Source organism: Marmota monax, unplaced genomic scaffold (assembly GCF_021218885.2).
Source record: "Marmota monax isolate L192 unplaced genomic scaffold, Marmota_monax_Labrador192_F-V1.1 WCK01_AAM20220418_F8-fsc00192, whole genome shotgun sequence".
In the NCBI taxonomy this organism is placed as follows: Eukaryota; Metazoa; Chordata; class Mammalia; order Rodentia; family Sciuridae; genus Marmota; species Marmota monax.
Genome location: NW_026693786.1, coordinates 537,334 through 564,215, shown reverse-complemented (window position 1 = coordinate 564,215; position 26,882 = coordinate 537,334). Strand labels below are relative to the sequence as shown.

General features: G+C 41.1%; 1 protein-coding gene and 1 long non-coding RNA gene across 3 annotated transcripts in view; one reads left to right on the top strand and one right to left on the bottom strand.

Annotated features, from left to right (window-relative positions):
- LOC124105083 (uncharacterized) overlaps positions 1 to 21,122 on the top strand; it is a 73,876-nt gene extending 52,754 nt beyond the window's left edge. For both annotated transcript variants that reach the window (XR_009228423.1, XR_009228422.1), the window contains 8 exons: positions 8,331 to 8,459; positions 10,425 to 10,541; positions 10,737 to 10,881; positions 11,574 to 11,793; positions 12,276 to 12,527; positions 14,940 to 17,166; positions 20,108 to 20,179; positions 20,598 to 21,122. This is a non-coding gene — a long non-coding RNA (uncharacterized LOC124105083). The remainder of the gene's footprint in view (positions 1 to 8,330; positions 8,460 to 10,424; positions 10,542 to 10,736; positions 10,882 to 11,573; positions 11,794 to 12,275; positions 12,528 to 14,939; positions 17,167 to 20,107; positions 20,180 to 20,597) is intronic.
- A 3,965-nt stretch (positions 21,123 to 25,087) lies between these two features.
- Positions 25,088 to 26,882, bottom strand: part of Chic1 (cysteine rich hydrophobic domain 1) — a 95,548-nt gene continuing 93,753 nt past the window's right edge. Inside the window, exon 12 of the transcript XR_006855610.2 lies at positions 25,088 to 25,698. The gene's annotated coding sequence lies outside the window, so the exon portion shown is untranslated. The remainder of the gene's footprint in view (positions 25,699 to 26,882) is intronic.

Below are 26,882 nucleotides of genomic sequence, written 5' to 3'. Positions count from 1 at the left end.
GAGCCAGGCAGAGATACACATGAGAGTTTATTTGTCAGAGCTGACAAATAAAGGCCATCTCTCTATAAGAAAGAAAGGCCACACAGGCTTGGGGTTAGAGACTTTTATTGGGGAGGCTCAGGAGTTAGAGCCCAGTGGCTCCTAATGTGGGCAGTGAAGGGTGGGGTTGGTATGAGGGAGTGGTGAGCCCTTCTCAGAAAGGCCCTTGGGTAGAAAAGCGAAATTTTTTTAAAAATGGCATCTGTCACTTAGGATGCCCATCCAGATGCTAAGCAAGGACCTTACAATTAGTGCTCTACAATTGTACATAGTAGTGTGATTCATTGTTATATATTTGTACACGCACACAATGTAAAAATATAATTTAGTCAATTTATTTCATTCTCTTTTATAGGCCAAATAATCACTTATTTTTTGCAGCAGTTAATGGAGCATTTTAAGTCATGGTTGTACATGTCACATAAAATATTCTGAGCTGAGCATGGTGGCTCATGGCTGTAATCCTAGTGGCTCTGGTGGCTGAGGTAGGATTGCAAGTTCAAAGCGAGCCTCAGAAGCTTAGTGAGACTCTAAGCAACTTGGCGAGACCCTGTCTCAAAAACTAAAAAGGGGGGTCTGGGGATATGGCTCAGTGGTTAAACGGCCCTTGGTACCAAAAATAAAATAAAACAAAATATCTTCAGCCATTACTGGAGATTTGTAGATGGTTAGACTGATGTAATACAATGTCATTGTTGCCCTGGGCCATTGCTTGTTCTCAGGTCCCCAAAAGTTGATGGTTTTACTGAATTTGGCATAAGCCCAGTGGTACTTGTGTATTTTGGGATGGTGCATGGTTTGTTTCCCAAAGAAAAGGAACAAACCTCAGAACCATGGTCTAAGTTTCTTCCCATTTTTGTTGTCTTTGTGTAGAATGGTGAGGAGAGTTGATGGATGAGCAGGTCCCCCCTACTCCTGGAATTTGTGACACTGTTACTATGTGTGTGTGCATCAACTGTGCTGTCATCAGACTGATGAAAATCATCATTTTCCAGATCTATTTCCTCTTCCTCATCTTCTTCATCAGCTTGTTGGGCATCATCTTCTTGTTATTGGTTTCCTGAAGAGTTGTAGTCGACAGAAATGAATTCATCATTGCTTTCTTCCACTTGTGCTTGTAGAGAATCATTTTGGTCTCTTTCCAACAACTTCACCACTTCTTTGTAGTGCCCTCCTCGTGTATTAGTTGTTGCTGCTGCTGTTACTGGTGTTCCTTCTTCAACACAGGATCCATCTATTCCTCATCTACCTGGTGCTTAACAAATCTCGGATTAATTTTCAAACCCTGGTCTCTTCTGAGCTCCCAGGGAAGAGGAAGCAGAGGTGGTCCAGCTCACTTCCTCTTTTCTTCTTGGGTTCTTCAGGCTGTGATTTGTGCCCCTACAGAGTCACTTGTCCAGAAACTGTAATGATTTTTTTTTTAATGCGAATTTTTTAGTTTTCAGCGGACACAACATCTTTGTTTGTATGTGGTGCTGAGGATTGAACCCAGGCCGCACGCATGCCAGGCGAGCGCGCTACCGCTTGAGCCACATCCCCAGCCCATGATTTTGTTTTGATAGTTTCCTCTTGGCTGTGCCTATGCCTTAATCCCTTCCCAGGTCCCTGGGTAGCAGTCCTCTGCCCAACCCCCTGGTCCCCACTGAGTAAGGGGCTGGAGCCAAGGCTCTAGAATCAGGATGCTGGCCACTGGCAAAGGAAGAAGGCCCCAGCAGAGGGTTGAGGGGAGAGGGAAGCTAAGGAAAACATGCTGGATGTGGTCTTGCTCCCAGCCACCTTTCACAATGGAGCCCCAGCCTCTTGGGTCTAGTGGGGGATGGTCCTGATCTTGTGTCTTTGGCTTATGCAATTCAGGGTAAGCTTCTACAACCCTGGGAGAATGACCAAGGCTGGGGAGAGACAGAGGAACCAGCCAGCTCAGCTTGGCTGCACCCATTGCGGCATGTGTCCCTGTTGCTGGGGCCCCCTTTCTATACCCTGGAGGTCCTTTACCAACCCCTGGGACCAGGCAGCAATCCCAGTCCCTACTCATCCTCTCACTGATGAGCCACCTCCCTGTCCCTCAACTGCTGGCTGCCACTCTGGCTCCAGCTCACATTCAAGTGGGAAAGGAGAGCTTCATAGAGGAGGGCGGCCACAGTTTCTGCTTGTCCAAGTTGGTGCTGAGGCAGCTCTCCTAGGATCCCTTGCTCTCAGTCTGTTCATGGTGGTGGCCTTAGTGCCACAGTTCAGCTCACTCTGGGTGGAGCTCCCGTCTGGGGTGGGGTGTGTGTGGGGGGATGGGGGAGAAGCACCTACCAATGATGTAATCACCTGGTGACCACTCTTGTCCCACCTTTTGTCTTCTTTCTACAAGCACATTTTAAATGAGGGATATGTTGCATCTAAGATTAAGAAGTACTAAAAGACATCAGATTTATGGGAACCCAGCCAAGTTTCTGAGACTGGCATTGAAATCCTGCTTCAGCCTCCTGAATCATGGGGATTACATTAACTGTCTGTCTGTAAATATCATATGCGATAAAACACAGACTTGGAGCTATGTATGTACCTAGTGGTAGGCCACTTTCATGGCATGACCTTGACAGTGCTTTCAATCTATAATACCAGAATAAAGTTATTTTAAATACAATATAAATTTTACCATTATGCAAGTATGGTAAACCTACACAAATGACTGATGATTGTCTCTCCTTCCCCCATTATTTTTTTTTGGGGGGGGGAGAACCAGGGATTGAACTCTGGGGCACTCAACCACTGAGCCACATCCCTAGCCCTATTTTGTATGTTATTAGAGACAGGGTCTCACTAAGTTGCTTACCAGCTCATTATATTGCTGACGCTGGCTTTGAACTCTCCATCCTCTTGCCTCTGTTTCAGAAGCCACTGGGATTACAGGCCTGAGCCACAGCACCAGCCCCATTCTTTTTTCTTTTTTTAAAAAAATATTTATTTTTTAGTTGTAGTTGGATGCAATACCTTTATTTCACTTATTTATTTTTTTATGTGGTGCTGAGGATTGAACCCAGGGTCTCGCACATGCGAGGCGATCACCCTACTGCTGAGCCAAAACCCCAGCCCCCCAGCCCCATTCTTTTAAAGCAAAAAATATATATATATTCTTTGTCTTTGGCTGTTTGTCTAGCACATTCCTGGGATTCCAAGTAGCTCCATTTTTGAGTGGTGGCCTCCATTTGTGGATCTCATTGGCCCCACATTTTGTAGCCATTAATCTTTTGAGGGCTTAACAAGTGACTTCATCTTGGGGGAAAATAGCCTAGCAAGGATGGCAGGATCTATTGGCAAAGCCCCAAGATCCAAAGAACACAGAAAAGAGCCCAGGAGCATTGGAAAGCCCTTTTACCTTTCTATAGTTGGCCTGTAGGGGGATCGGTGAGGGGGTATAGAAGAAGAGAAGCAGCAACACAGAGATGTGAGATCCCAGGGCCCCTGTTGCCAGCAGAGTTCCCCCAGTGAATAGAATAAGTACCCTTCTTGTCAGGGTGAAAAGTCTGGACTCAGATACTGCCTCACCTATTCAGTGAGTGGTCAGAATGCATGTCTCCCTCTTGACATCTGCTAGGCCTTACACTGCCCAACAATTTACCCGACACTCCCTTGGCAGAAGCTATCCCCTCTCCCTCTTAGTAACAAGCCTTTAGAACCTGAAGGAAACCTTTAGAATCCATTCAATTTAACCTAGATACTAGTTCCCATTCAGAGGTGTTATAGCAACTGTGGTTACCTTCCTTATCATACTAAGGCTGGCAATTGCAGGGAGAACTTGGACTGTATAGGACTCACTCAAATTAGTGGGTCAGGGGTATTTGGTTAAGCCTTAATGAAGACAGCAGGCATCAGTGCACAGCAGCACCTATATATCAACAAGCCCTGGATCCATTCTAGATTCGATTAGACAGGTGAGAGGTTACTAAATTACTAAGGCAATGCAGTAAAAGTGGTTTTGCTTTTTTTCCCCCCCTGTGCCTCAATTGAAGTCGGGCCATTTGCAGCCACAGCAACCTGCATCCATTGGAGGGCAGTCTTGCACTTTTCAGTGAGGCAAGTGAGTCCACAGCTTTTTTTTTTCTTCCAGTGTGAGGCTAAATCACCTGGCTGGAAAATGCAAGTGTGGGGATTCCAAGCAATCAGGAGATGATTTGCATTCAAAAGACAGCTTGCTGTGCTTGCAGGTGTGGGGAGGAAAAAGTGGGTCAAGTTGTTCCAGCCACCTGGAAAACCTCTGTTATGCAGGGCTTGGTGGCACAAGCCTGTAATCCCAGCAACTCAGGAGGCTGAGGCAGGAGGAATAGAGCTAAAGTACAGAAAGGGAAATTTATAAAATTTATAGCACCAAGTGCTTTCATTAGAAATTAGGAATGGTGCTGGGTGTGTTGGCACACACCTGTAATCCCAGCAGCTCAGGAGGCTGAAACAGGAGGATCAGGAATTCAAAGTCAGCCAGCCTCAGCAAGGATGAGGCACTAAGCAATTCAGTGAGACCCTGTCCCTAAATAAAATACAAAATGGGGTTGGAGATGTGGCTCAGTGGTCGAGTACCCTTGAGTTCAATCCACAGTACCCCCCCCCCCCGAAAAAAACCCCAAAAGATAGACCACTGACTCCAATTAAAATCAAATAAAAGCATGCTTATTATTTCGACCAGCCAGGCTGCCTCTCCCAACAAAAGACAGTCTTGCAGCTTTTTAGAAGCACAGCTTTATAGCCCAGAAAGTTACACAAAGGGGGATTACAGATAACAAAACTCTGAGAAGCATAACGCAAAGGCTAGTTTATCTTTTTTGCTGGCCCCAACATCAGAATTTATGAAGGTCATTAGAGCCTTAGAGAGGGTTGTTATCTGGTCAGGGAAGGCCAGGCATGGGTGAGTTCCAGGCACAGGCAGGCATTCCAACCAGTTTAGAATTTGCAGTAATTTATAGTAAAGCCGAAATTAGCTGTTTATGCCTTGGTGGCAAGATGGCTCCCAATTTTAAGAGGGAATCAGAATGGGTTTATCAAGTTCAGAAAAGGTAGCATTATTGTCTTTTCAGAAGAAAATCTAAATGTAATATATTTAAAACTGTTTCATGCACAAGTGAATTTTGAGTATCATACTAAATACCTATGAGTTTCCAAATACAAATAAAGTTGCTCATTCTATTACCATTAGAAGTCTACAGTAAAAGCTTCAGAATGGTTATAATACGATGGCTAAACCCATGATTTTTAAAATAAATCAAAAATAAATTTAAAAAAATAATTTGGAAAGAGTGATGGGAAAACTTTTAAATTCAGTGTGGAGTGTGATTCAGCCTAGACTAGAGGTCTTGAATTAAAGCTGCTGACCCACCTCATGGCCTAGAAAGCCACTTTGTGGGGGCTGGGCTGGGGCTCAGTGGTAGCGCACTTGCATGGTATTTGTGAGGCACTAGGTTTGATTCTCAGCACCATGCTTAAATAAATAAAGATCTATCAACAACTTAAAATTTTTTTTTAAAAAATGAAAGTCATGTTGTGTCCCTTTGGAGGTGGAGACAAACTGCAACTGAAAGGCTTTTTAGAAAGAGGCAATGAGCACAACAATTAGGCAAACATATAAAAAGAAGATATTTGCTGTTTCTTGTTTGGATAAAGTCACTAATCTGAATAATATTGAATGTTAGGTATTAATATTGAATATTAGATATTGGGTAGAGATTCCTTGATGTATATGACCAGAGCATGAAGTTTGAAATAAATTATCACTAGGTGTCATTTATTAAAATTATTTATTCGTATATATTTATGAAGAGAAAAAAAAATTGGTTTGTCAAATGGAGAATGAATGGGGATAATCAACCCTTTATTTTTTTTTTTATGGAACTTCTTCCTGTGATATTATTCTTTTTTTTAAAATTCTTTTTGTTTTAGGTGGACACACTATATTTATTTATTTATTTTTTAGAGAGGGGGGGAGAGAAAGAGAGAGAGAGAATTTAATATTTATTTTTTTCGTTTTCGCTTGAGCCACATTCCCAGCCCCCTCAACCCTTTCTATATTAAGTTTTCATTCTCAAAGACCCTGTTTTAATTTACATTGGGCTATATTATTTATTTTAACTGAGAGTTCATGGGAATGAAATGGGATCCCATTTGGTTAAGGCAACTTGTAAGTGTCAAAGCTTTACCTTGACTTTATTTTTCATTCTCTCAGAGCATATTTTACAACAGTGAGTATTACGACTATGAGATAACATTTAAAGGGCAAATTTATCTAGTTTTCTCTGTATTGTACGTAGCAACTTGCCTTTTTTTTTTTTTCTTTTTTGGTACCAAGGATTGAGCTCAAAGGCCACTAAACCACATCCCGCCCTTTTTTGTCTCTTATTTATTTATTTATTTATTTTCTATTAAGAGGTGGTTTGACAATTCCAAACTATTTCTCATCAATTTTTAAAAGGTATTTACAAAAAGTTTCAATTTTACTACTTCTACTTTTAACTATATCAAGCACTTCTAAATATATAGAAGGACTAGATATTCCACAAAAGACCCTGTCTACTATTCACACAGCACTGGTAAAGAAAATTGCACGTGTATCAATGACTAAATATGAGGTATCTTCTAATATGACCATTTTGTCTTTGAACCTTTTCCTCCTCATTTCCTTCTATTTTCAGTCCAGTGGACAAGTACAGGCATATGTAACAGAGATGGTTGAACAAATTCATATCCAAAAGTCTTTTTACAGAGGACAAACTTTCCTGTGAATTTCAACATAAAATGTACACAAAGTTCTATTTTACTAACACCTTGGTCATACACTGGCAACCTCTTTAACATCTAGAGACTAGATGTTGTAAAATTGAGACTTATTTGTCCATTATATACACTATATACACAGCAAAACAAAATGCACAAAACATAGAAAACTGATGTCTGAAAATGTCCAAGTATGAACACACTGACCTTTTGCAATTGCTTCCCTCCTACCTCCTCCACATCACTGAGCAAGAACAGATAGTAGTAATCTACCATTCCCAAAAGACTATTTCATATGAATTTTAGCAAAAATATATTTGCAAAGTGATATTTTACTACCTCTACATTTAACATACATCGGGCACTTCTAAACATCTAGACAAGACTAGATGTTTCAAATAAGGACTCAATTTGTCCACCATGTACATGACAGTCTTGAATCCATAGCACACATGTAACAATAGTTCTCATTTAAAATTATCTTCAGAATATGAGCATTCTGGCCCTTCACGGACCCAGTGGGCTACAATGCTCAAATTTTCAAAAGACAACCCTTCCTAGGAATTTTAACAAAAAACATACAAAATGGTTTAGTAATTCTACTTTTGTCATACACTGGCAACCGCTTTAACATCTAGAAAGACTAGATGTAGATTAGGAGGACTCATTTGTCCTTTATACACACTATGTACACAGCAAAATAAAACAAAATCCATAGACAACTCTTGGCTCTTGGTAAGCACACTGGCATGGTGCTCCCCAGGACAGGCACACAACTCTGTACTACTCAACAGGGGTTTCCCTGTTGCACACCCCCCCCCCCCCCCGCCCAATAAAGAAACCATTTCATAAGAATTTTAACAAAAGAAATTTACAAAATGTGTTATATATTTTATTATTTCTACTTTTTTTTAAAGGGTTTTTTTTTTTTAATCTTTTTTTTTTTTTGGTGGGGTTCTTTTTTTTGGAACTGGGGTTGGAACCCAGGGCTTTGTGAATGCAAGGCAGACACCACTTCTACTTTTAACATGTATCAGGCACTTTAAAACATCTCGGTACTTAAAAAAAAAAAAAAGTATTTAGCATTTTCAACCATATATACAATAACGAGGAATAAAATGCACGTGCAAAATAATGGTTATTATACAAAAATTGTTACTTAAAACCAGTCTGGCCCAGGACTCTTTGTGACGGTCAGTCTTCTCCATGTCCAACATCCCACTGAACAAACAAAACCACTTCCTAGAGGTGATCTGACAAATCCATTTCAAAGTCACTTCCAAAAGGCATTTCTGATTTTTTCAAACAAATGGACATTTACAAGACAAATTTCATCTCCAACTCTATCACACGGCAGGCATCCTCTTTACCTTTATGATGTCCAGATGCAGCACAAGTTTTAAAAGGTGGGGGGCAAGTTGAGAGCAGCTTTTTCACATTATAGACAAAGGCCTTTTACAAAGGGCCAGGAAATCTTCCCAGAGGGTGGCAGACGTTTCCAACTGGGCAGATGAGGCCTGTGACTCGACCATTTCTCTCTTTGTTAGAAGGAACACCAACCGCCCCAACACCAACCACCAACCACCGAACACCAACCGCCAGAGGCCGCTAACAGTTCTACCTTCTAGGGCTTCGCTCACCTTCCAGAACGGTTCCGTCTTTGTTGGCGAGACAAGGTGAGGTCTAGCAGGCGGCGCTGAGCGCTCACGAGGGCCCTAGTCTGTGCAGCTCCGCTGTCCAACACGTGGCCGAGCTTGCAGGCGTCAGCTGTCCTTCTTGGGATCTTGAAGCCCGTGCTGGCCTCCAAGGCATTCGGCATTCCAGCGGCCACCATTCTTCTGGCCATGCCATGCACGCAAAGGGGCCACATCCCCGGTGACGGCTTCAGCTGGTACAGGCAGGACTGAGCCGGGAGACCGGGCAGCCTGCGGGGTCCAGAGTCCAACAGGTCGCCACCACCATCAGGTCATCCATCCTGGATGACAGGCTCCTCAGTCGTTCACAGCCAGGGCCAGCCAGTGGGCAGTGGGCAGAAGCTCCGGGGATCTGCAGGGGAGGTTGGTCCTGTCTGCGGGCCCCCCAGCTCACCCACTGGCCCCAGGCCAGGGGCCCCCAGAGGGCCCAGGAGAGCAGGCCGCACTCACTGAGTTACTTAACACCTTGCTAAGTTGCTGAAGCTGGCTTTGAACTCCTGATCCTCCTGCCTCAGCCTCCTGAGCTGCTGGGATCACAGGTGTGCATCACTGCACCTGGTATGTCCAGATATAATTGTAACTTTCATCCGGGTATGGATAACCTCACACATTTTTTGTCTCGTGTTTCAATTTATCATCTATACATCAAATACATGTTGTCCTGCTATCAGAAAAGCCTATCAGCAACTTGTAACCATTTTGTTGTTTTTTGGGGGATTGAATGAACCCAGGGGTGCTGTGCTGCTGAGCCATATCCCTAGCCCTTTTTTTTTTTTTCATTTATTTTATTTGCTTATTTTTATATAGTTCTGAGATCGAACCCAGTGCCTCACTCATGCTAGGCAAGTGCTCTACCACTGAGCGACAACCCCAACCCCCTAATTATTTTTTGAGACAGGGACTCCATAAGTTATTAGCTTGACCTTATGTGACTGAAATCTCAGTCCTCATTCTTGAAGCCAATCCAATAACAAAGACAAGGTCTTGAGAAAAAGGAAAATGTTTCATTGTTTTGCTAGCAAAGGAGAAACAGGTGAACTCCTGTCCCAGAGCCTGTGATTCTGCCCATCATGAGGAATAGGAGACTCTTAAAGAGGTGATTCAGAGAAATAAGATAAGGGAGGAGAAGGTCAGGGAAAAGAATGTTAGGAAAAGAAAAAAACATGTTTCAAAGCCACAAGGGATATAATCAAAGCATCAAATGAACCCCCATTACACTTAAACCTCTGATCCTCCTGCCTCTGCCTTCAAGTTGTTGAAATTATTGGCCTATGCTACTGCACATTGCAGTTGTTAATGTTTTTGTTACATAAATTCTTTGTGGTGCTGGAAATTGAACCATACAAGGCAAGCACTTACCAACTAGCCCCTATACAAATTTTGACTTTCCAGTTTCATGAAATTATGGACATTCGCTTTATTTATTTATTTATTTATTTATTTATTCTTTTCTTTTCTTTTCTTTTTTTTTGGTATCCAGGATTGAACGCTCGATCACTGAGCCACATCCCCAGCCCTATTTTGTATTTTAGAGACGGGTCTCACTGTTGCTGAGGCAGGCTTTGAACTCATCTCCTATCTCAGCCTCAGGAGCTTCTGGGATTACAGGCGTATGCCACAGTGCCCGGCTAGTTAGATATTATTTATACATGAATGCATTCTACCATATCTTTATATTAAAATGGTACATGTATATAATTAATTTTTTTACCTTTTATTTTATTTTCATTTGTCCAGTTGTTTGCTTATGAATTGTTAAGTAATCAAAGGCTAGCTTTATGCTTGCTAGATGTGATATTTGCTCAGTTCAAAGTCCCTTTCTTTTTTTCTTGGACTTGTAGCCACCTTAAGAAAGTCCATTTTCGTTTCATAATTTAAAAATTTTCTTTACATTTGTAGCCACCTGATGTGCCTCACCGGCCCCCCTTTTGTTTGTCTGTCTTTTAGGCTTCCTCATGAGGTTGGTTTGTCTTCATGGTTGAGGAAAAAAAGCTGAGGAAAGAGGAGGAACTTGATATGTCTAGGTAGTAGCTGTTCCCTGGGACTACCTGACACCTTAGAAAGGTAACCAGACTTACAGCCTCTCCTCCCCACATTCTCGCTGCCCCCACCCCATTCTGGGGTTTAAACCTTGGCACTTTACCACTAAGCAACATCCCAGGTCCTTTTTATTTATTTTGAGACAGGGTTTTGCTAAGTTGGTGAAGGTCTCACTAAATTGGTGAGGTTGGCCTCCATCTTGCCATGCTTCTAACTTAGCTTCCTAGGTCATCATTTTTTGCACAAGAGTGCTGCAGCAAGACCACAGAGATGTGAGATCCCAGGGCCACTGTTGCCAGCAGAGTGCCCTTATCCCCCAGTGAATGGGGCACCCTTCTTGTCGGCCTGAAAAATGCGTCCTCAGGTAAGACCTCACTAATTCAGAAGTACTCTGAATGCATGTCTCCCTCTTGCCATCTGCTAAGCCACACCCTGGTCCCAAATCCTCCTTATAGCTCCTTGGCAGTGGTTATGTTCCTGAAAGCTGGGTCCTTGTCCCCATGTCAATCAAATAATGAAGACATGGTTTTTGGGTTTTTAAATTTTTTTTTAGTTATACATGGACACAATATCTTTATTTTGTTTATTTATTTTTATGTGGTGCTGAGGATCGAACACTTTATATATACCTGAGACAAAACAGTGTACTTCACTAATGTAATGTGCATTACCACATTAGCCTCAAATAAAATCAGGATGTAGTACACATAATTATCACCATATGGTAAGTCTTCTATGAATCATCAGTAAGAGAGGCACATCTATTTGTTGCTGATTATATACATCCAGAAGACAGCATTCTTCACTTTGCTTTACCACATGTCCTCAGACAACATCAGGATACATGGTGAAAGGAGACTTATAAAGCAGTATATGGGAGTCAAAAGGTCATCATTTTTTGCACTTGTCCTCGGAAAACATCCATCAGAGTGACATTAAAGTGCTCTTCATTCTGAATGTGGGTATAAAAGTAACATTCCCAGAGCCTGTGTTCATACTATAGTGGATGTATTCTTTACTACCATTCACTAATGAATTTTTGGTTTTTTTCCATAGGATTTGGAGGATAACACCCAGACAGGGAAACGTGCCATTGTTCCTGCTACTAAATATTGTTTCATTTTCTTTGTGCTACATATTTTTGACATATGAAAGTTTGTCTCCATTGTGAATTTTTTTCCAGTTAGGGATACCTGGCACAGCTTTGATTAGGGAGGGAAATTTTGACTCTGCTTCGGGATGGAGTGAAATGATTCTCTCAACCCAAGGTAGAAGGGTAAGTATCTTTCTTGATGGTGATATCCACATAGAAAGGTAGTAATGTAGTGATATTACATATTCTGATACCACTCAGAAAGACAAAATTATCCTGGCTGAGGCAGAAGGATCGTATGATAATATTATTTTTACTGATCCATGTATTTTACACAAATGACAATAGTTTAAACCCAATGTGAACTTTCATTTCACTGAATGTTCCTCTGATGGTCATATGATATGAGAATCAAATTTGTACACTAAGAATAGTGGAAATTTTGATTCTTGACATGTAGACAAATCACCAGGAGAAAGGGGATATTTCTTAATGCTAGGAAGATGTAAATTGCAGTAAAAAGTCTTCAATAAGGTTTCTCACAATATGTCCAAAATAATATCAGAAAGAGGGAAAGAGAAATAAAAAATATCAGAAATTTAAGGTTAAATATCGCATAATGAAGATTAAATTTGAAACACACACATTATTTTTCCATTTGGTAGCCTCAAATGTATCTAGCAGTGGCACGTTGAGTGTGAAACATGTCACAGTAGAAGAATGTCTTGTAAGAAAAGTCCGCGGAGTTCCCAGTCAGAATGGGGGACTCTACTCAGGACCAGAGAGAGGGGTTCTTGGCCTATGGAATGCGAAATTATTTCTTCTGGCAGAACTCTGATTACGGGCGGCAATCCTTCCAAAGTGTGCTTTGGAGTGATGATACGCTCCACTTGGCCTTCTATGTGGAGTTCCAGAAGGTAAGGGAAGTGTGTTTACTGCTGGTGATATACACATGGGAGGAGATGGCACTTGTCACCAGTGTGCCTTACCACGTGGCCTCAATCATCCTCCAAATGTGTGGCTGTAGGTGGCCTACCTTCCAGCTGATCTTCCTCTGACACAAACCATTGGGACTGTTCCGTGCTCTCTGGGTCCAGACTGAATGTGGCTGTACATGCCAGAAACAGGGGGGCACACAGCACACACGTGGGAGGTTTTCATAGGTAGAGACTGATTTGCAGCTGGTACTTTATTCCATTCCCAGGAGAGATGAATGCCTGGTGGCAAAGTAGTCCCTTCGGGGTGCAGTGTGACTTGAGTTTCCTCACTGCTACCCTCTGAAGACTGAGCTGTCCTTTCAGATAGATAGTGCCCGTTGGTTGGGTATGTAGCTACACTGAAATAAGAGGTGAGGCAGAGAGAGGCCGCTTTCCTTCAGAATGTTGTCAACTACTGTGAGGGGTCAAGGCCAGTATAATTCACTTCCCCAAATACTGAACACAGAGAGTGGGAATTGTGAAGAATGATGGCAAGGAAAGGCTTGAGAATACTTGCTATGCTTGGTAGTTGTCCCGGAGAGACTGGTTCAGTGGTAGCCTCAAGAGAGAGTTTCAGAAAAGGAACCACCTGACTTAGGTGTTGTACTTGAGCAGCAGCTGATAAAAAGAATATTATAGAATATATAATCATTTTATATAAAATAAAAAGTATCCCATATATAACACTATGAAATAATTATACATCATATGGAATTATGTAATTGTATCTGGATCAATGGCCAACGTCTCATTGTGGGGTTCTTTTTCCTGCCCAGGAGAATCTAATCTACCCTGAAACTTAAAAGTCTCAAATAATTAGTGAATAACAAAATATAAATATTCAGAAATATATTTACAAAAGGCGAAGCCCCTGATAGATCTAATCCACATTGTGTCTGGAACTAGACAAAAAAAAGATGGCTCCAGTGGTTTATTTGAGAGGCAGGGATAAGGTTTCCAGGGCAGAGTCTTGTGATGTCTAGTAGTCAGCAGGTTGATTGGCATCTTCTCAGGTCACACCCATCTCAGGTGCTGTGTCAGAGCTTTTGCAAAGCTTGAGTGTGAAGTTCACCTGCATCAGGCCGTCCAGCTCTACAATCCTGCCATGGGAAATTCCCAATGCCAGACTTCTCCCCTCACAAGGCTACTTACTATGTGCATCATAGTCTACACAAAGGAGACATAAAAAGTGTATTTCAAAGTGTAATTTTATAACAAAATTAAATATTAGTCCTAATGTTTAGAAATATGTAATATATTATATTTAGAAATATGTAATATATTAAATCATAATGTCATCTCATATATCATTTTATAGATCACATTTCGATTGAGTAATGCATAATTATGAAATAATATGTTGTTTATGACATGGCATACATTGTATAATAATGTATAATAATGTTATAATTATCCGAAATATCTTTTATATGTTCACAATATTATATTTAGCATATACATGACATATTATTCATAACATGTAGAAAATATTAATTAAGTATATAGAATATTAAATGGTATCATGTATTTTACATTCTTTATACATTATGTAATAAAATCATTATACCAGGCGCAGTGGGGCACACCTATAATTCCAGGAACTTGAGTGGCTGAGGCAGGAGGATCGCAAGTTCAAGGCTAGCCTCAGCAACTTAGAGAGGTTGGAAATGTATCTCTGTACTAAAGTGCCCCTGGTTTCAATCCCCAGTGCCAAAATAAAAAAATAATATCTTCATGTTCAATTGTTGCTTAAATACGGGGCTGGGGATGTGGCTCAAGCGGTAGTGCGCTCGCCTGGCATGCGTGCAGCCCAGGTTCGATCCTCAGCACCACATACAAAGATGTTGTGTCTGCCGAGAACTAAAAAATAAATATTAAAAATTCTCTCTCTCTCTCTTTAAAAAAATAAAAAAAACACCAAACAATTGTTGCTTAAATATGATTTTATATGTGCGAATATGTATAATGTATAATATGGTATAATGTGCAAGCATTATAAGCATTATATGTGAAATATGATTATATAAAACAATATTACATACAAAGTTTACAAAGATAATTGTTACATATAATTTTATGGCTGTATTCTATGTAGTATAGGTGATAGTATATACTCTGTAGTATTACATGTTATGTTACATTTGAAATATGTATTGCCCATATTATTTGTCCTACATATTACATGTTATAAAATTTATAATGATACAGAATTTCACATACTGTCACATAAAATAATGATTGCATGTACATTATATAATGTAGATTACGTATACTTGTGTGTAACTTATGAAAATTTATTTCCAGTCATAATGGATTGTGTTTACTTCAATATGGAATCACTTTCTGTTTTAGTTACCTTTTTTGTCACTGTTACCAAAACACCCAACAAGAACGACTTAGAGAAGGAAAAATTTACTTGGAACTCAAAATTTCAAATGTCTAATAAGTCCACAGATAGCTGACTCCATTACTCCTGGTTCCAGGTGAGGCAGTATATCATGGTAAAAATGGCACGAGCAGGAAAGTAGCTCAGATTATGGTGGGGTCAGGAAGGAGAGAGAGAAAAAGAGACCAAGGAGCCATAGGGAAGCTAGACACTTCTAGGGTAAACCTCTGATGCCTACACTTACCACTCAGTCTGTCCATTCGAACTAGGATGTACTCATTAGGTCATAGCTCTAATAATCCAATCATTTCACCTCCAAACTTTCCTGCATCAACAGGAGTTTTAGAGGTACATCTCATCCAAATCTTAACACTTTGTCATATAGTCATGAAATTTTTTATCTTACTGTTCTAAATAATAAATATAAAGTGAGATGTATCAAATGCAAATGTTTTCACTAAAGCATAAGCATATTATATATCTAATATATAATAACTATGCAAAAAAATATTGCATATTAAATATATATCATTACTTTGTATTATTAGTATTTTTTGGTGCCACGAATTGAACACAGGGGTACTTATTCACTAATCCACATCCCCAGTGCTTCTTATTATTCATTTTTTTTGGGGGGTGGGGGTTTGTTTTGTCTTGTTGATACCAGGGATTGAACTCAGGGGCCCTCAACCACTGAGCTATATCCCAGCCCTATATTTTATTTTATTTAGAGACAGGGTCTCACTGAGTTGCTAAGTGCCTTGTCCTTGCTGAGGCTGGCTTTGAACTTGTGATCCTCCTGCCTCAGCCTTGTCTCACACTGGGGTTTTGGGGGACACCTCACATCCAAACCATAACATCCACCAAGATAGCCACCATGAAGGAGACATCTGACAAGGAGGAGAGTTTGATAGGGTGTGTCAGTCAGGGAAGGCAACACAGAAACACACACAGACACACACTTACCTGAAATAACAAATAGTTTTCTTTTATGATTTCAATATTTAAATTTTATATCATTTAATTTGCAAATAATAACTTAATGTATTTATAGGGTATAATATAATGTTTCAATATATGATACATATGAATCACAGAGAGAACACAGCAGTGACTTCACAGGGTTAAATGGAATGCAGTAGTTGCCCAGGATCTCTGTGAAAACCAGCATGTGGGTAGCAGGACTGTGAGAGGGTCCTGAGTGTTAAGGCTATTATTGGGATTAAGGACTCATGCAAGAAGATTCTCAGGGGGAGTTGTAATTGGTGGATTTCAAGCAAGCAGGTGTGAGCTCCGTGGTGGGCACCTATGATTGAGGGGTGCTCACTGTGGAAGATCTGCACAGTCCAGCAGCCTGTGGAGGTCTATTGATTAGTCAAATAGGTTGCAGAGAGCTGTTCCATTGGGAAGTGATCACTAGCAGGAGATTGTATATAGAATATATCTGAATTGATAACACCGAGGATGTGTTAGGGATAATAAAGCCCTCCTTGTGGTATGAGAAATTGCATGTTATATGTAACAGAGATGCTGAGACAACATAAAATTATAAAATTCACTACAACTTACCTCATGGTCTGTAGCATTACTTTGCGTACTGGGGATTGAATCCAGGGATTCTTAACCACTGAGCCACATCCCCAGCCTTTTTTAAATATTTTATCTAGAGACAGGGTCTTGGTGAGTTGCCTAGGATCACACTAAATTGCTGAGGCTGGCTTTGAACTCTTGATCCCCCAGCCTAAGTGTTCCAAGCTGCTAGGATTATAGGAATCTGCTACTGCACTGGGCTCACTAGCATTATTTTAAAATGTAAAGCAGTTGTAGTTTGAGTGGTACACATACTGACTGTAGAAAGACGGTGGTTGGCAGCTGAGATATGGAGATGAAAACTGAGAGATTGTGGGGAAAGCTGGATGTGTATAGCAGCAGGCCAAAGAATCAGGGAGTGTGGGATCCTGTCCCCAGCGACAAGGCACTTGATGCAGGTGCCTCCTAAGGAAGTAAATAATCTCCTTTAACTTTTGTGACCTGTGCCTGTTTTTCTTCTAGGTATAGAAGTTTAGGATTGTACATTTGTACAGAGTGCATGGATCATGGACTATGTAATGAGTTCAGGAAGAAAAGCCAGGTGAAGATTTTGGCATAGGGGTGAAGACTTCTTCAGCACACAAAGTCACATCATCTCCATTGGTGAGATTTAGGAAAATGGCCATGTTTTGGGGGATGTGGGACTGGGGTATGCTTTGAAGTGACAGTACACTGGCCTTGATGCATTTGCCTAGTTTTGTTAAAACCATGGCTTACTGCAAAGATAGGGACTTCTGAAGTAAATGTTCAGAGAATTTCAATACAAAGTAGAAATGAATATTTTAGCACACTGAGCCATATACAAGCTTGGCATTGATGAAAAGAAGCTGCATGAACTCTACTAATGTAGCAGTGACAGGTAAGTCATCTACAGTGACTAGTGGAGTTCTTATATTAATTTTAAGTGCCTTGTAGATACACGGAATAGTCATTGGAGTTTCATTATTCCATTTAAAAGTTAAAATGAGCTCCCTTATGTTTATTGCATTGTACTGATATGTATGTCACATAACAGCAACCATTTTAACCTTCCTGGACCCTTCAATGTTCCCAACACATTTACCTTGCCATGCGCCATCACCACTATCCAGTTCCAGAACACTCTGTTACCCCAAAAGACACTGTGTACCTGTTAGCCCTTAGTCCCTGTTGTCCCCTCCCCTCACTGCTTGGCAACCCCTAATCTCTATGGGATTGCCTATTCTGGACATTTAAATAAACAGCATGACTTTTTAAGTTTATTAACTTGATTTATGACTTTTAAATGTTTAGGCATGTGGTTTGTGGGCCTTTGATAAAAAAATTATTGATGCAAAAATTATTAATTACAATTTTCTGTTTTCCTTTACTCCTTTTAATGACTGAATAATCACTTACGTTTTGTAGCAGTTAAGTGAAACATTTCAAGTAGTACATGTACATGTCACCTGCAACATTTTCTGCCATTCTTGGAAGACGCGTGTAGTTGATTGGACACAATTCATCTAGTGTTGTTCTTGCCCTTGGCCATTGGCTGCTCTCAGGTCCCTAATAGTTGTTGGTATTGCTGAACACGGAACATGTACATTCTGAGATTTTGCATATTTTTTTTCCAAAGAAAAGGAGTGGACCTTTGAACCGTGGCCCAAGTTTGTTTTCATTTTTGTTGTCTTTGTATAGAATGCGGAGGGGAGGGGGTGAATGGGCAGGTCTTTTAGAAATATTGCTGATGGTGGAGACACTGTTTTAGAGAAAAGTCCTGGTGCTGGTTTCCTTCCTCCTTGGCACTGAGGCAGTAACTGTGGAAGGCTCCTGCTCAAAAATGAGAAGAAGCAGTGGTAGTGTGGCTACAACCAGAGGCTGGTTCTGCTCATCTCCCTTTCTTCTTCCTGGGTGTCTTGCTTATTTATGTTTTTTCTGTGCCACTCGTACAGGGACAGTCATGATTTTTTTCCCTAAGGTGTTTTTTTTTCTCTTTTTTTGGTAGTGGTGGTGGTGGTGCTAGAATTGAACCCAGGGCCTTATAAATGCTAGGCAAGCATGCTTTATCACTGAGCCACATCCCCAGCCCATGACTTTTTTTTTTTTTTTTTTTTAATGTTTTTCTAGTTGTTGATAGACCTTTATTTTATTTCTTTATATGGTCCCCACACTCAGAGTGAGGGTGGCTCCTGAGCTGGGGTAAGGTATCATACAATCCAGGGTGACATGCTACAGGCCCAGGAAGGTATTCCAGGCAGCAGACTGGAGAGAAGCAATGACTCAGCTTGGCGCCACTTTCCCTGTGTTCCAGCAGTTGAGGCTGCCACGTGGACTCCTCTCCCTACACCTTGTGGATCTTTGCGCTGTGACTCAGGCCGAGCCAGAAATCCCAGCCCCTCCTCAGGGTCCACTTACTAAAGAGGAAGTCCCCAGTCCAGGCTGGCAGTAGCAGCCTCCCTGGTGCCCTGCTGCTGGCTCTGGCAAGGGCTCTGACAAAGGCTCTGGCTTGTTTACGGGCATGAGGAGCCACCTTTTCTGAGAAGGAGAGCTGGGGAAAAGGGGGACGCCAGGGGCCCGCTGGTCCGGGTTAGCACTGAGGTGTAGGCTGCTCTCCAGTGCTCGCTGGCTCGCAGCACTCTCCAGCAGCAGCCATGGAGCTATGAGCTCATCAGGCTCCTCCCTCTGTGTAGGTTTCCCGCCTCTCGACAAGGACAGGGGTGGGGGCGGGGAAGAGCGGCGCCTACTGATGACACAATCACTCAGAGACCGCTCTCCTCCCCCGCCCTCTGCCTTCCGCCTGCAAGGACATTTTTATAATTTTTTTTTTTTTTTTTTTTTTTGAGAGAGAGAGAGACAATTTTTTTTTTTAAATATTTATTTTTCAGTTCTCGGCGGACACAACATCTTTGTTTGTATGTGGTGCTGAGGATCGAACCCGGCTGGACGCGTGCCAGGCGAGCGCGCTACCGCTTGAGCCACATCCCCAGCCCCAGAACATTTAAATGAGGGCTATGTTGCATCTGAGATTAGGAAATACTAAAAAACCTTGACTTTATATGTACTTCGTATGTGTGTCAGACAAAGCTGCCTGGAAGAGGGTGTTCTTAACGTATCCTGATTCCTCATCGAGTTCCAAAAGCAGCTCCGATTTTAATAATATTGACTATTGTTTAGGGAGGCTTTAAGGATGGAATCAAAGTATTAAGGTTTGGGTAAAGCACCATAAAGCACCGTTTAATTTCTTTTCTTAAAAAACGATTGTATCGGGGCTGGGGATGTGGCTCAAGCGGTAGCGCGCTCGCCTGGCATGCGTGCGGCCCGGGTTCGATCCTCAGCACCACATACAAAACGAAGATGTTGTATCCGCCGATAACTAAAAAATAAATATTAAAAATTTAAAAAAAAAATATTAAAAAAAAAAAACAAAAACGATTGTATCAATGCATTATAGTCACACCTGATAGTAGAGTTTATTTTCACATAATCATGCATGCATGGAATGTAATTTGCTCCATTTTAGTCCCAGGTGTGCCCTCTTTCCCTCTGCTACCCTCTTATTCATTTTACTTGCTTATTATTTCAGATTCAAGAAGACCAAATTGGCCTGTCAAATGAGAAAACAGACACTAGCATCAAGTCCTTCTTAATTAGCTAGGTATGTTTTTATGCTCAAAAGTCCTGTATTAACTTAATAGAGCCATTGAACTGTTTTAACCCAGTGTAAATGAGATCCCATTTTATCAAGCTAATTTGTAGATGCACAAACTTACTTCAGTATATTCTTTGTGTCAGAGTATATATGACCAATATAGAAATTTTTGGAACAGTGAGTATTATGAGTGTGGGAAATTTGGGGAAGGCAGCCATAGCCGGTTTTTTTTTTCTGTATTATATTTAGTTACCTGTTGAAGATTGAAAGCTGCAGAATTTTAAAATTTCATGGGATCCCAGGTGTACCTTTTTGGAGCCCCAGTATTATTAGCCCAGTGAATTTTTGTCAATTGGTGTAGTTTTTCGAAAGTTAGTGTTTAGACACACAGTCAATCAGCACTTTGTTTTTCCCTTTTTCTTAGGTGGAGGCTTCATCTGGGAGAGGCAGGATTGAGCCAACAGACCAGGCAGCCTGCGGAGTCTAATGGGTCGCCTCCATCAGGTCATCCATCCTGGGTGACAGGCTCACTGGTCCTTCACAGCCAGGGCCAGCCATTGGCAAGGAGCTATGGGGATCTGCGAGGCTGCATCCTGTCCCTGGCGTCCCAGCTCACCTGCTGGCCCTGGGGGGCCTCCAGAGGGCTCAGGAGAGCAGGCCACATGTACTTTTATAGTAAATAGTAAACTGTTCAATTTACTTGCTTTAAAGACAAGTAATGGCTCTGGAGGCAGAGGCTTAAGGATCAAGTTCAAAGCCATCTTCAGCAACAGCCAAACAACTCAGCTAGGATTTACCTCTAAATAAAATACAAAATGGAGCTGGGGATGTGTCTCTGTGCCCCTGAGTTCAATCCCCAGAGACAAGTAAAAAGCAGGAAAATCCAAAATGACAGCCAAATACTGAAATTCTGGTAAACAGAAATAAAACTTGAAGTCATCAAGCTGCATATGGTTTGCTCTGCCTCCAGCAAATTGGGAGCTTTTGGAAGCAGGAACATCACAGATTCCAGGTCAAGGAAGCAACTAAAAGAGAACCTGACTCAAAATTAAAATATTAAGAGGGGGTGGGTGGGGACAGAGCCCAATAGAGTGCCCCAGTTCAATCCCCAGTCTACTGCCCTGACCCTCAAAAAACCTTACAGTAATGGAGATACTGTAGCTCTGGAGAAAAGATTTTGGACTTCATAAAAATTTTAAAAATTTAGTGGGGCACAGTAGCTCACACCTATAATTCCAGCACCTGGGGAGACCCTTTCTCAAAATAGAAAATTAAGGTAGGCCCAGTGTTGCACACCTGCAACCCCAGCTGCTCAGGAGGGTGAGGCAGGAATAGGGTGAATCAGGAAGATGGCAAGTTCAAAGCCAGCCTCTGCAAAAATGAGGAGATAAGCAACTCAGTGAGACCCTGTCTCTAAATAAAATACAAAATGGGGCTGGGGATGGAGCCCAGTGGTGGAGCGCCCCTGAGTTGAATCCCCAGTACCAAAAAACAAATAAAATTTAAAGGAGCAGGGCACACTGTCCCAGGCTTGTAAATCCCAGTGGCTGGGGAGGCTGAGTCAGTCTCAGCAATTTAGGGAGACTATGAGACTGTCTCAAAAATCAAAAAACAATAAAACTGCGTGTGTGTGGTGTGTGTGTAGCTCAGCACCCTTGGGTTCAATCTCAGGTACCAAATAAATAAATTAGAAGGGCTGGGGAGTTAGCTCAGTGCCCCGGGGATCAATCCCCAGCACCACACACACAGTCACACACACAAACACACACTCAATTACAATACTGAAGGATATGCCCCCTTTTTACCCCAACCACAGGCTAATAGGCATTCACTAAAATTAGAGTAATACATACAGGCAAGCTGAAGGAGACAGACTTACTACATCTTCAGCGAAGTGCCAAGAGCAAACCAGAAGCTAAGCAGGGGTACAAAACCAATCTACAGTAACCCCCCACTGCCATCTGTGCTTTTGCTTTCCCTGGTAATAGTTACCTGAGAAATACTGGTCCAGAAATATGAAATAAAAATACCAGAATAAGTATTTAGAAATAAATGAAAGTTTGAAACTCTAAGAATTATCAAAAAATGTGACAGACACAAAATGAACACACATTTTTGGAAATCTTTTTGTTTTTGTTTATTAGTATGAGGGATTGAACCCAGGGGGTTTTAAAGACTGATCCATATCCCCAGCCTTTTTAATTTTGAGACAGGTTTTCTCTAAATTGGCGAGGGCCTCCCTAAATTGCTGAGGTTAGAATTCCAGGTTTGGGATTACAGGTGCGCTCCAAGGCATCAGACTGGAAAAAATGGTTTCCACAGTCTTGTTCCACTCTGTGGGAGACCAACCTTGCACATGACTGAGTCACACTCCTTGGCTGGGTGATGAGGGGCTCAGTCACAGAAATGTGGCAGAGCTTTCCCACCCTTCTTGGAAGGTGTTTCAGTGTCTCCTGTATGGGTGTGTCTTGCTACAGCCCCATGAGTGAAGCTATGCTCACCTGTTCCTTTGTAATATAACCTGTTTAGGTTATATGGAAGTGCCTTGTGTCCCCTTCTCTTATAGTGCCCTTAGGTGTGGCCTACCCAGGTGTCAGTCAACCTGCTGACAGTGGACATCATGAAGCCCCTGAAACCTGACCCCTTGGCCTGATTTGAATAGCTTCTCAATAAAAGTGGTCAGCAGGTTCTCACTCTTCCTGTGTACACTGACCCTTAGAGCCATCATAGCCACCCCCAAAGAAAAAGGTATTTGTGTCTCTTGTGTGGTTATTTTGCACAGCCCAATTAGCCCAGTTTTCCTGGAGTAACCCTTAAACCTTATAGTCCGGAGAACAGAAACCTGGCACCATTCAGTAATGCCACAGATTTTCAATTTGTAAAAAATGCAATATCTATAAAGTACAGTAATGCAAAGAGAAGACATTGAGAAAAAAGAACCCTTGTGCACTGTGAGAAACTAAACTAATATAGCTATTACGAAAAACAATATACATGACTCAAAACACTGACCCAGCAATCTAAAGGGTATATATCCAAAGGAACTGGAATCAGTATGCCAAAGAAAATCTGCATTCTCACATTCACTGCAGAGTTATTCACAATAACTAAGATATAGATGTGAAGCAAGCCAGACATAGAATGACAAACACCACATAATCTCAATTCTATGTGGAATCTAAAAAAGGTAAACTCATGACCATATTGCACAATAAGAATAGTGAAACTTGGGGCTGGGTTGTGTTTGTGGTCCTGGGTTTGATTCTCAGCACCATGTAAATAAAATAAAGATATTGTGTACAACTATAACTAAAAAATAAATATTTTAAAAAAAGAATAGTGGAACTGGGCTGGGGCTGTAGCTGAGTGGTAGAGTGCTTGAGGCGCTGGGGTTGGTCCTCAGCATCCTATAAAAATCATAATAATGAAAACAGAGGGGAGTGTTCTTGGGAGGGAGTATTGAATACTGTTAGGCCTTAAAAAAACAAAATCCTGTCATTTGTGATAATAGGGATGGAGCTGTACCTCAAACTATGTGAAGCAAGCCAGACATAGAATGACAAATACCACATAATCTCAATTCTATATGGAATCTAAAAAAGGTAAACTCACAGAAACAGTATAAAATGGTAGTTGTCAGTGGGGTTAAGGTATATGGGGGTAGGGGTGTGTGTACACATCTGTAATCCCAACAGCTTGGGAGACTGAGGCAGGAGGATCGTGAATCCAGAGCCAGCCTCTGCAACTGTGAGGTGCTAAGTAACTTAGTGAGACCCTGTCTCTAAAAAAAAAAAAGTACATGGATACCAAAGAAGAGTTGGATTGACCATTCTGCACAATAAGAATAGTGGAACTAGGGCTGGGGTTGTAGCTGAGTGGTAGAGCGCTTGCCTCACATGCGTGAGGTGCTGGGGTTTGTTCTCAGCACCACATAAAAATAAACAAATAAAAATAAACATATATATATATATATATATGTAAAGAATAGTGGAAGTAAGGGGAGCTAATTCCTTTAAATAGAGTCTGTTGCTTTGCATTCACTAATCATCATTTTCATTTGTTCTTTTAAGCAATGTGTTCTTGGCACCACTGTGTAGAAAGTGAACTGGCATTTTAGATATAATCTAAAAAAATGCTTTGAACTGGATTTAATTTTCCATAAAGACAATGTTCACAATATTCTTGAAGAAATGGTGTTGGAGACTGACATATCAGACAAAATAGTGAAAAAATATTAACTTCGATTTTTTTCCTGTGTACAGGTCATATTTTTAGATAAGTGTGGTTAGTACTGGGGATTTGAACTGAGGGCCTTGCATATTCTAGAGAAGTGCTATACCATTCAGTTTCCAAATGGGCCATACTTTCTTATGCCTTTATGTGCCTTGCAATTGTGTATGTGTATGAAAACTGTTCATATAAACTACATAATGTTTTATCATTATAATGCAATTATTCTGGAAATAAAAATAAAATTCTCCCTCTCTCCAGTGTTTGTTCTTGGTGTCTTTTATGGGTTGCAGTTGCTTTGAACTGAAAGGTTACATTGTTTTCAGGTCTTTCTGGGCATGGATAACCCTAGTCATGCTCATGGGTCTTTTTTTCTCCAGTAGGTGCAGTAACTTTCCTAAACCTTTATTCACTCACATACCTCTTTCTCCATACTACTCTACTCTAGCTATATTGTTTTTAATTAGATTCCAGAGTACCAAATGGGATGATTCTGACAGTTTCTTCAGCTTCAGTGGTTGTTTCACTAGATGATCAGATCTTTGGATTATCCTGCTCTGTCATTCTTAACGATATTACTCCCTGCCCCCAACATTTAACTGAATTATGGAAATTTTTAATCATACAAAGATGAAAGAATATTATATTACACTTTGATATATTAAATGGACACTGGCACATATATATCATTAAGTGTTCAATATTTATTTAAAGTACTTTTAAATTTCATGCCAAGTATACATACAATGAATTGCCAAATTTGACATATTAACTCCCTACTTCTTTCTGATAAACTAGATAAATCTCTCCCAACATCCAGTTATACCCTTGAGGGATACCATAAATGTTGTGCGTGAGAATAAAGTTTGACTAATGTACCACTAATGAAGTTCACAGGATTTGGGCCTACTTAGAAGCCAAGGAATACGACTCAAATTTTTCATCTGATGATTCCGCACAAAATCCAATAGTGACTTGCAAACCTTCAGAGATCAGCATCGTACCAGTTAAGAAAATAATGTGTTCCATTTCTGTACAACTCAAGAGTATTCAAGGGTCCAAATCACCTTTGGTGATTTATCAATGGTTTTTTTAACTAACCCTGCTTTGCCAGCGCAGCAACTGAACCACAAAATCACTTACTTTGTGGGGCGACATAAAATACCACGCAGACATGGAATACCTTTTTATAAGCTTCAGGATGGCTACCCCAGCTCCTGGCCTCAGGCTCCCACAAGGGTGGAGTGTCTGTTCTGGAGATGGCTTCATTGAGGGATGCTGTTTCTTAGAACATTCTGTCCAAAAGAGAGTAGGATACAAAGAAACAGGTGAGTGCAACCCCACCGGGTGACGCGAACTGGAGCCAAGCCTCATTATCCGAGCAGAGTTATGACAGCCTCATGTAATTCTAGGAGACTATCCTAAAATATATCCACTAGTTTTAGACACCCTATGTTATACTGGAGATATATACAGTCTTTAATTTCTAGGGACCAACATGATTGGGCGGTTTAGGTTTCTCCTATGCTGTCTTTCCTCAAATGATACTCCCAGAGAACTTGTTTACCATAGGCTCACTTATAGGTATGACTAAAGAAAGTGGCAAAGCAAGCAAGGTAACACACACAGAAAAGTTCGATTTCAAGGTCTGGGATGGCTGTCCGATCTCGGGGGTCGGCTGTCTGAACTTAAGGGTCCATGGATCATTCTATCCCCCAAAGGGTAAAGGTGTAGGGTTATAAGGTATATATAGGATTACCTGAGTGGTGGTAAAGCCCCAAGTTATTCCTGGATGCTATAATTGTTCAGTATCTCTTGCTCAGGACTTTAGAAATACACACCCTTAAGTCTAGAGTGGCTCCTGACAGGACACTTCAAATGAAATACTTTTCTTTAACTCTTCACTTTATTCTGGTCTGGAAATTCTACTTTTCCTTCAGTTCAGATCCCACTTTTGCTTAGCTTATTGCAACCAGGACCAGGGAGGGATATATGCTTTGGATAGTTTCATGATGCCACCTGGTGGTTATATCAGGCAGTGTCTATAGCAGAGAGGGAGGGTCAGTAATTGGAATGGTCTGGATCTTTTTAAAAAGGAAATGTTGTGAGAGGTGGTGGTTGACACCAAAGGAATTCAAATTCAAAGACTGCCACAGTAACTTCCTTGACTCACATTTGTCTTTTATATGCTATTTGCTTGCCAGTTATTGGTTGCAGCAGGAATTTAGAATCAGTACAGTGCTTTTGATTGGTCCAAACAGATTATGTAAATTGAACATGAAACTCCAAAAGTAAGAAAGTATTTAAAGGCCAAAGAGTCAAAGTTTGAAAAGGACTAAGAGGTCCTACTACTACTGCTCTGAGCCTGTCCGTAGCACCTACACACTCCTAAGCACTTCCAATTTCCATCAGACCCCAAGGGACTATTGCAGGATCTCTCATACTTCCCTTAGTATGTTACCTACCAGAAGGGAAATGT